The following is a 10,679-nucleotide window of genomic DNA, read 5'->3' on the forward strand; positions in this document are numbered from 1 at the left end:
GAGACCCTTTTTGATTCTTGTCAAATAGACACCAAGGGCACAGACTCATAAAGATTAGAAGCATTAACCTCATTTTCCTCTGTCAATCTTATCTCTACAGTTATTTCCTTTTCTCAATCCCGTCACCTTTTTAGATAATTGTCTTGATATAGGGGACGGAGGGCTCTCTCATGAACCCTTATTCAAGTCTCATGATTAAAGAAGGTTCACTGGTGCCCACTCGTACAAATTACACATCAATCAGATTTTAAATGTGTTGTTTGAAAATATACCATATCTGCTATGGGCGGCTGCCAACTTCGCCTCACTGCAGATAGGATGAGACAGATACACCAGGTATTGTGTTCTTGTGCAACGCTGCAAAACAGAGGCTCATCTATGTGCACTCAGTGCCCTGTGCTACAACAAATGCAACTATCAGGAAAATCACATGAGACACAGAGCAGTGATTGTTCTGGCTGAAGGAAGGTTGTCTCTAATGGTCCTGTGAAAGCGGACCTACAACCCACAAAGCACCTCGAATTCTGATGAAGCCGCTGCTCTTGAGAAGGGGCAGATTGAATCCTCCCCTCTACTGCAGTTTTCCAAGCTTGTGCGGTGATTAAAAGTGGCCACTTTCCAGACACATTTTCTTCCAATTTAGATGACTGCCATCATGTTTATCTTCTCTTCATGTATGCAATCAGAGTGTTTTAAAAGCAACCCTGCAGTCATGGAGAATTTGACAGAAGAATTTCGGTTCTTCTCTTACGAGTGTGGAGCTTCCATGTTATCCCTGAATATGCACAGGTGTTGTCCCATAGTCCAGACTGGTGTGAAAGTAAATGATTGTCAGGTCAGGATTTCTCATAAAAGTTTGCTATTTTTTGTGTATTTATAAGCCAGAAAGTCAAATCAGCAACACATTAAAGTCAGTTTTCACTTTTCTAGGTGAAAGAAGGACCTGCAAGTTTGTCCCCGTATGACAGGATGCAAATCAAACAACGTGCACACGGCAGATACTCCGACCTGAGATCATTAACGCATGATTTGTACACAAATCCTCTCTAATTAATTCAGAGGGTCTGGATTCTCGGTTTTGCACAATAAAGGACTTCTCGTTCCCTGTTTGACTAAAGGACACAGTGGCTTTAAAAACCTGAATAAATTACCGAGCCGGCCTCGTAAAAGACGGGTCCACTGCATTTCCTCCAGCGTCATCCTCGGTTAGAGGTCAGGTTGAATCACAACATGACTGAATTAAACTTCGATAAGAGATGAGAAACATCCCACAATGGAGAAACCTTAGGCGACATGATGTCTGGGGTTTTTTTTTTTTTTTTTTTTTTTTAATAAAAAGTTCTTAACATCGTAATTGTGGAAGTCTCACAAACATGTAATTGCCTCTTTAGGTTTTTCCGACGCATTGTGCTGTCAATTTGTCTTTATATTACATGTGGGAAAGTTTGATTCACAGTGTAATGAGGCTGCTTTCTCACATTCTGGTTTCTACTGGGACACATAGCCTACAATGTGCTGAATGTAGGGCGTCCTCCAAAATGTCTATAGCTCTTCACTCCGCCACTTCTTAGGAGTCTCATTAGAAGACATTAATGACAATCAAAGTGGCACAAATACAGCTGCCAATTACTATTTGGAAAATACAGCCACAGCTTAACTGCGAATCAACCAGAATTAATCAGTTCTGCTGTAAGCGGTGGTGTATACAGCAGTAAACTAAAGGCCTCATTTGATGACAAATGAGTCAGAGAAGCTCATTCATCAATAACTGATTAAAATGCCAAATGAAACTGTTTTCTGCAGCATGATGAGATGATTCATTTTCCCACATTTTGCAGGGAGTGTGTGAAATCTGATGTATTCTGTGTTTGGTTGGATAACACAGGGCAATTTCAATTGTTTACAAGGATTTATCCATTAATCTGCGCGACCAGGACAGTTTATATATGAATTTGGACCATCTATGGAGGAATACAACACGATCTACAGCACATACTATATTTCAGATGCAGTTTAAATATGAAACATGAGGATGGGAAGAAAAAAACAAGCTTCTCACAAGGGAAATGGAGGAAAGTGAGAGTTGAATAAAAGGCCAGGAGCTCAGCGTAAGATCAGCACAGATGAAGTTCAGAGGGAAGACGACGTACAGCTTCAAACATCATCATAACAGAAGATCGAACGCATCAAACACCAAAAGGCAGCAGTGGATGAGAAAAAAAACAGGTACAAAAAAGAAACCTGCACATATTATATGGTGGGGCAAAAGTTCATTGTTAATGGTGATTGTTTAATGCAAATGCAATCAAAAATAGCAATGGAAAACAATAACTTAAGATGTCTTCTTGTCACCAAGTTATCCAACTCGAATACGCAAGTTTGCATCAGAAAACTGTGTATGGAGTCTTTCAGAGACGCAACCCAAGGAATAGTTAATGCAACAATGGCTGAAGCAGTTGGTGGAGTGTACATAATATACCATTTACACACCAAACGCTCGCTTACTGTATTGAAATATGTATACCTTCCAATGTCCTTTTCGCTAATATCAGCTTTTTGTCAGCGCTCAGTTATAGAATGTGATTACAATCAGTCCGGTCTGAGGACACAGGCGTCTCGACACTCAATACCTTTTTTACATTTAAGCGTGAGAAGAAAAAAGGTACATATTTTGATTGTCATATAATATGCCTACATCATCAAAAAGGAGAAGATTATAGTTACATTCTAAAGAGGAAAGAGATCAGTGTGTTTCCACAATGTGTCTACAGATGGTTGCGTATAATATTCAAAGATTAAAAGGTCCATATTTCCAGATTAGTCTGATTTAGCACATTTTTCGACTGTGTTAAGAATACAGGGCGCAAATTCTACACAGTATCCAAACAGGAACTTAAGATTCTATCTAAGATCCTATAAGATTTAATCTAGACAGTTTGTTTTGCCCTGTATTCTACACTGTTTTCATCTTTCTGCTCTTTCTTCCTTTTCATTTGTCATGTGTGTTCGTCACTGCTTTGTCAGGCAGGCTTCCTCGCTCCCTGTTTTCAAATCCCTTTTAAAAACCCACTTTTATTCTTTGGCTTTTAGTACACCTTGACTTATTTTCATCTTGTTTGATATCATATAACTTGTAGTAAGCTTGTTTGTTTGTTTGTTTTACATGTTTCCTATGTTTTATGCCTTGTCTCTTCTGTGCTTTTTGAATTAACTTTGAATTATTTTATTTATTTTATTTGATGTTTTTGATGTACAGCACTTTGCTTACCTTTTGGTTTTTTTAAATGTGCTTTATAAATAAAGATTGATTGATTGATTGATTGATTGTCGCACTTTTCTTTATTTTTGTTGAATCGTCAATGTGCATGGTGGTTGTTTTCTTTTTTCCTTTTTCAACTTTCCATTTGTCATTGGAGTTGTTGACTTGGATGAAAAGAGAATGACTGTCAGCTTCAGCTGACAGCAAGCAAAGCATCCTGGCTTAAACAGAGCAGCTCCAAATATTCTCTAATCTCTGTGCCTCGGCAGCATGAAAACAAAATTCTGTGACACTCCCGACTGAGTAGATTATATCTGACCATCGTTTTGCGATCAGGACATCTGAGAGCCCTCTGTTAGGAGTAGCTGTAAAATGAGTTTCTGATGTGAAAGGGAATAAGAAAACAATAGACTGCAAAAATGTCCGATTTGTATATACATACAGTGAAAGGAAAGTGCAGAAGTATAAATGCATGCTAAAAAATTAATATCGTCCGAAGCACAAATGCACTGTGAGAGCTCGAAGAGAATCTGCCCGCTGTAATTCAAATTCTTTTCTTAGCAACTTAATGGATTTCAGAGTGCCTTCAAGATTTCAGTGCGTGTTGAATTTGGAAACAATTTAAAGGGTGAGATATGACACAAACCTGTGCCAACAAACCCGATGATTATGTAGGCCTGAGAAGACACATACAGCTGCATCTTGGGGTCCAAAGAGCGAGGATCATCCCAGTGATTACCCCAGAATTATTCTATACATCCCAGTAAGACTTTAGTAACAATCAATATTCACTACAGAAACAGGGCAGAGAAGTGACGCAGCACGGGCACAAATAGATGTAACACAATCACACTAAATAACAAAGTTCTAAAATTGCACAAAAGATATATTTTTAGATGAAATATGACATAGACAACTCATAATTAATAATATCGACCAACAACAAAGCTGTATTTATCACTAAAGTGACCTGGTTCACTCGAACACTTCGGTGAACTGAACCAACTAAATTATTTTTGGGGTTTTGTGAGTTACTTTGGGTACTGAGCAGCAGTCAGCCAGAGAATTAATGTGATCTGTGTTAATGGAGATCCCACGCTGTGAATTCTGTTTGATTATGAAAGTTTGAGACTTTAAGCAACAGTGATCAGGAGCTAACCCACTTCAGCGTGGGATCTGACCAGTAACATCTTGTTTTTAAAGGTCCTCATGACTAACCGGACAGAAATAAAGCTTAAATTAATAGCAGACCAACCAGCAAACAAAGATACAACAGAATAAACAGCCATTTATTTGCCAGGATTCCGACCAACCAGCCACACCGAAGGTCAAAAAGGTCGATCTACGTTGTGGCATATCACATTGTCTAGTTTGGGGAAAGACGATAGCTCACAGCAGATAAAAATCTTGTTATTGGTCCATTACAGCCGAGGAGCAGCTGTGCAACTCAAGCCGAGGCGTAGAGCTCAAATAAATTCCTGCAGTCATGTTTCATTTGACTGAAGTTTCATCCAATACAAAACTATGATGGATTTGGACATTTCACGTGTGCTGATATTCACTATAGCAACATTCAAGACACTTCACCGCTGTATCACTAGTAACAACTCTCTGGCTCAGTCTCACTGCGTAACTAACAGAGTTGTGGTCTTGTGTAGACCCAAATCCACCACCAACAGGCTTGCAGTCATTTGTTCACAAGCATGGACTAAAGCCAACGAACCCTTTTAAACCATCTTCATCAAAAGAAATGGACCAAGTTAAGCCAGAAAACATGAAGAAAAACATTCCCCTTCCCAGCCGAGAGCCATGTCCTCGTGTCCTTGTACATTAATTCTACGGCTTGACTTTCCTTCTTGCAGACAAGTCAAGGGGCCAACAATCACATCAAAGCTACATCACAAGCCAGAGGTTGAAGACGGAGGGAGGGGAGGAGGCGGGGTGGAGTGGTCATCGCTGATTGAAGACTACGCCGGGTGAAGAGCTGTGGAGTTTAATCTTATTGCAGTTTTGTTTTGGAGCGACGGTGTGGCAGCGAAGCACAGGGAGCAGGTGTGAAGGTGGGGTGGATCTGCAAAACCGGGGCGTCGGTTTGAGTTTTGGGAAGGTGTCGAGGGCTTAATTCACAAGAAAACATCTGTGGAAACCAAAGAGACAGCCATCTGGTAGACGGACTAACATCTTGTAGAGATATTCACTTGAGGAACAGTGGCGTTCGATCAACAAGGTGGTACTCGAGTAGAAATTAGGCATTTGAAACTTTTGCTTGTGTCGGTCGAAATATGTAGACTGTTAATTGTTTAAACATCTTAAAAAACATTTTAACATCTCTTTTCTGTATCCATCCATGCCTTTCCATTCCTCCAGCTCAGCCACCTTTCTATTAAACAGTGCCTTTTATTTTTACAAGATATATTACACTATATTTAGTGAGCGTTTTGTATCTTCTTACGAGTAACCTATATGTGTGTATTCATGTGTCTGTGTCTATACTTTATGTGACTGTGTGTCTGTATGCATTCAAGTGTGTGCCTCTGTGTGTGTTTGTACATATATGTGCACATTAACACACGATACAGGCAGTGGATGTATGTCCATTTGTACTTTTTTGTGTCTCAAAAACGTATTGCAAATCGCTCTTTGTAGTTCATTTAAGTGTTGGAAAGCTGCAATACAATTGCTTGATTATCTGCATCATACATTCACATATTGTGAAGCTCAGGCGGCGAGTTTTATTTTTTGATTATCGCTGCCACTACCTCTGAGCAAGACTCTTAAGTCCAAACCGCTCACACCTCTTGTTTTTATTATGCTTTTGGTGGTTTTATGAAGGTATTCGTCAAAACAAGCTTTATTGAATGGTTTTAATAGTATTCAAGAGAAAGAGCATCAAAATTCAAAACTATTTCATTTCATCTTATTCTATCGACTATGAGAATAAAGGCTCCCGAAGACTTCTCTGGAGTATTTATTCTACAGAAGCACATGTGGCTCCTCGAGTCTGCCATTCACAGTGCGGCATGCTTCAAAGACAGCTTTCATGTGTCACCCCCTCGGGCCTGAACCTCTCTGTCCTGTTCAGACTCTGAGATCCACTTGGAGGATATACGCTGATTTAGTGACACTTGAAGATCGTCTTTTACCTCTGGACTTTGCCACACCATGCTCATCCTGTCACATACAGCATGTTTTTTTTTTTGCAAGCGGCATCCTGAGAAAGCGGCATCCTGAGAAAGCGGCGGTAGCCTCAGTGGCAGGAGATGAGACCATGCATTAAACATGGAGTCCCCGTGTACCTCCTTCATATTTAATGGTCCAGTTGGCCAAGGGTCTGTAAGAATGTAAACATGACTGAAACCTGAAGGATGGTGGCAGCATAAGACAGGGAGGAGAACAGGCATCTCGGGAGTTTTATTTTTGATTAGAAGACATATTTTTGTTTTGCTTGCCTCAATTACTGGGAAGTTTTACCAAAATCTGACAGTAATTTGAACAGAAGCTTATGTTTTTGTCCTTGATTTCACTTTGAGGGTAGTTCTGTATCTGTTACTGTTTCTGTGATTTATTATTAAGAACAGTCAATCCCACCAAAACAATCCAAAATAACTCAGGAAAGCTGGTAATAAATCAAAAGTGCAAATCAATTTAAACAGGTGGACAAATACAGACATGGTGATCATCAAAGTCGAGATGATGAACAGATACACAGACAAACTGACCAAAGCAGAAAAACCTGAAAACAGCCAATAAATACATGCTGGGAGTAACGAGACAAAGCTGAAGACAATCAAGCCTAATCTGGAGTAACTGGGACGACGGCAAGGAGACCTGAGGACAGAGCTATGAGATCCTGAACTGAACACAGACCTGAACCAGATATGGACAATAAGCAGAAACTAAAAATAGAACAACATGAAACACAAGGAAACGAGGGAATAGAAGGGAAAACCAGTGCAGTGAAAACAAGGCAAAACATAAAATTACCACCAGGGCCATCCCAGCATTTCCACCGGAACAAATGTAATGTGTACACAATGCACACGGTTAATGATGATCCTGAAATATTCTGGAAACATCCAGCTTTGAATTCTGTTTGATTATTTATTTACTAACAGCACTGAAGCACCAGATGACAGTGGAAAATAAATATGCACCTTCTTTACAATAGGACATATATCACAACAATATGTAAATAGATGGTGGTTATAATTTGAGGGGAAATTGCAACTTTAATGCGAGTGCATTAAGAAGAATAACAAAAACAAATGTGTGTATTAGAGTTTATGATGTGAAATTGTGGAATAGACTGAGCATGTTGTAATTTATACTTTTAATGTTGCAAAGTAAATTGCATGATTAGTTTTCATCCTAAGTTAAATTACTGTACATTACTACTTTATTTCGGTAATGTGAGTAATTGTAAGTTCCATCCCTGGTTAGAAAAAAAACAAAGACTTCAGGATATAATTACTATGCATACACTTCTTCATATCCTGCCCATTAACACATCAGAACACTCTATGCATTGAAAGGGCATTCATGTGCCTTTTACCCACTGCAGCTCTCGTTCTTCTGCTACATTAATAACCGCTCATAAAATGTTTCATAAACCTGATCCCCAACTCAAGAATCCACCTGCAGGCTTGACATTTCCCTAAAGGGCCATTTATTATCGTCACTTTTCAGCCTGAGCTCGGCTGAGAGTTTTCGTACCTGCAGGCGGCGATGAGGGAAACTGCTCAGACCTCAGACATCACCTCTGTGCCTACGTGTGTTGACGCCATGAAACTGGATCACGTCAGCTGACCGGAAACAAGCTGTGATGCCACAGTAACCTAATCCATAAACTGAAGGCTGATTTCATCCCCTATGAATGTTAACATCCATACAGACTTGGAGGGTGTTATGCTTCACTTGTGTGCTGGATGCAGACACGTCTGCGTTTCTACAAAATTTGCATTGTTGCCTGTTTGCCACCTTTGTGCCGCGATCGTCACCCCGACTGTGAGACCGTCCAGCAGCAGCTGCTCACTTTCAAAAGAGGCCGAGAAAGGAGTGGCAACAAAATCGGATACGACACGATGGTGTAACAAATCACACAGTTAATGAGGCGTTTTATATCATTTTCTGGAGCCGGCATGACCGGCTCAGGAGCAGTGTCTTTGATACAGATGGTGTGGATTTGTTGCCACAAACTGAACACATCAAGAGTCTTGTTGTGATGTTGATGGATGTAGCGTGAAACAGGAGTGAAAATGATTTGTTAAAGCAGAAGCAGCTTTTCATTCTCCCCTCGTCGTTGCCGACCGAGCTCGGGAAAGAAAATGTCCAGGAGGGAGAGGGAGGATTTTGACTTCCTCTGCTTCCTGTGATGAAAGGAAGCAGCGCAGCTTTACGGTAAGTGGAGAGCACTGTTGAAGGGCCACACCATCTTCAGCACCGAAGTCAGCAATTTCATGAAATGTACGAGTGGCTTGATGTGCTGCCAGATGCACACATTTCTTCCTCCCTCTCTTAAGAAACGAAAATCACGTTTGATCCAGTTTGATAACAGAACTGGGTCATGATTTGAGAAATGTTCCTCGCACCACGGCAGACACACACACACACACACACACACACACACACACACACACACACACACACACACACACACACACACACACACACACACACACACACACACACACACACCACGTTCTCTGCCAGCTTAGTCTATGGCCTGCCAGCAGATCCTCGCTGCCAATTAATTTTATTTGGAGTTAATCATATTATTTATGGTCATTAAGAAGCAGCAGCCTTCTGAGGCGCTACACGGTCAACTCAAATGAGAGATCCCAGTGTGTACTTCAATGATGTGGCCTCGAAGGGCAACATTTTTGCTTTCTGATTAATAAAAAACATTTTAGGTGTGAAATGACTATAAGGATAAAGTGTAAATTTTAAAAATCAGAATAAACATTGTGTTATAGCGATTTCTTCATCATGGTTTTAACTTTTAAATGGTGTTTTGTGGGGGGGGGGGGGGGGGGGCATTGGGTTGATGACCAATATAGCTTTTCATTTACAAATATTGAAATGATGAATTGTGTATTTTATTCAGTATTACTCTTAAGCTGTAATGAAAGTAAAATACGACTGTATGCTGGCAACTCCAATTGGAAACCCTTTATTTGTGCAAAGACACAATCATGAAATAGCTTTCAATTAATTGCTTAAAAACAAACTAGAATTCATGGATAAGGCAGGTCTGTAAACGTGTACTCTGGAATATTCTATTATTCATTTTATATTAAATACATCAATATCAGATTCACATGCATTCTTACTTTCAATGGTGCACAATGCAGCCTACAAGGCCCAGAATTGAAGTATACATAGGTACTAGTTTGTTTAGCTGGCCTCTTTTACAACCTTCACCAAAAGGAGTAATTGCACCAGAGTTGGCTCATTATCACTGTGGATATCTTTCCTGCTGCAACTTTTATTTGACTTAATTTGATGCAAAACCAAGTTGGACAATGTAAGTACACCCATACCTAAATTAAGTAGATCAAACCAACAAAAGATGAAACAAAGGGGGCTTGTGAGTTCATTTGACTTTATTAGGGGATGTGGAGATCACAGGACAGCTAGCCATGCAAAGAACTAGCCTGGTAGTGTGCATTGAGGTGAGATGGGAGAGTCACCTGGTTGTACTGACCCTGAGCCAATCTTGGTTCTAGTCAGTGAGGACAATGTTCAGGAGGAGAATGGCGCAGATTGAAGACGGGCACTTTTTTTTCCCCCTCTTTGTAAAAGCTGGAGTCCAAATCCTTTGCAAAAAGCAATTTTTTTTACATGTGTGGCTACACTGGAAATAAGCTGAATACAAAATAAAGTGAGTGACTAGAACTTGTTGTGCATAGTATCTGAAACGATTTGTGCTGACAGGGTTAGGTGTTTATTGAGTACAGAGATGCATACATAGGCAAGTGAGATCATAAATAATAATTTTCTGTAAGTTATAACTGTGAACTTAATGCCCTGAGTTGGCTTGTGGATAGCTGCAAACCTCCTGGTCTGAATGCTATTCAGAGCCAACATATACAGTATCTTTATAAGGCTATGTACAAATACTGTCATGTTTGTATTTACAGTTATTGCCTCAACAAAGGCAGCTTTTCCACTGCTTTACTTATAATAATATGATTAATAAACCAAATTGTGTGAAGCGATTTTGCCTATTATCACCTTTAATCATCGCAGTCCCTCAGAACCAGAAATAATCATGTCATCTGAGGAAAAAAACTCAACAAAACATAGTTTGGTACACAATTTTCTCCAAGACTGAAAATTTGACAAAATTCACTCTCCCCCACCCCCGACAAACAACAACACTGAATTTGGTTTTAAATCAATCGTCCTGTATTATTTCTTT

Source organism: Blennius ocellaris (assembly GCF_963422515.1).
Source record: "Blennius ocellaris genome assembly, chromosome: 21".
Classification (NCBI taxonomy): Eukaryota; Metazoa; Chordata; class Actinopteri; order Blenniiformes; family Blenniidae; genus Blennius; species Blennius ocellaris.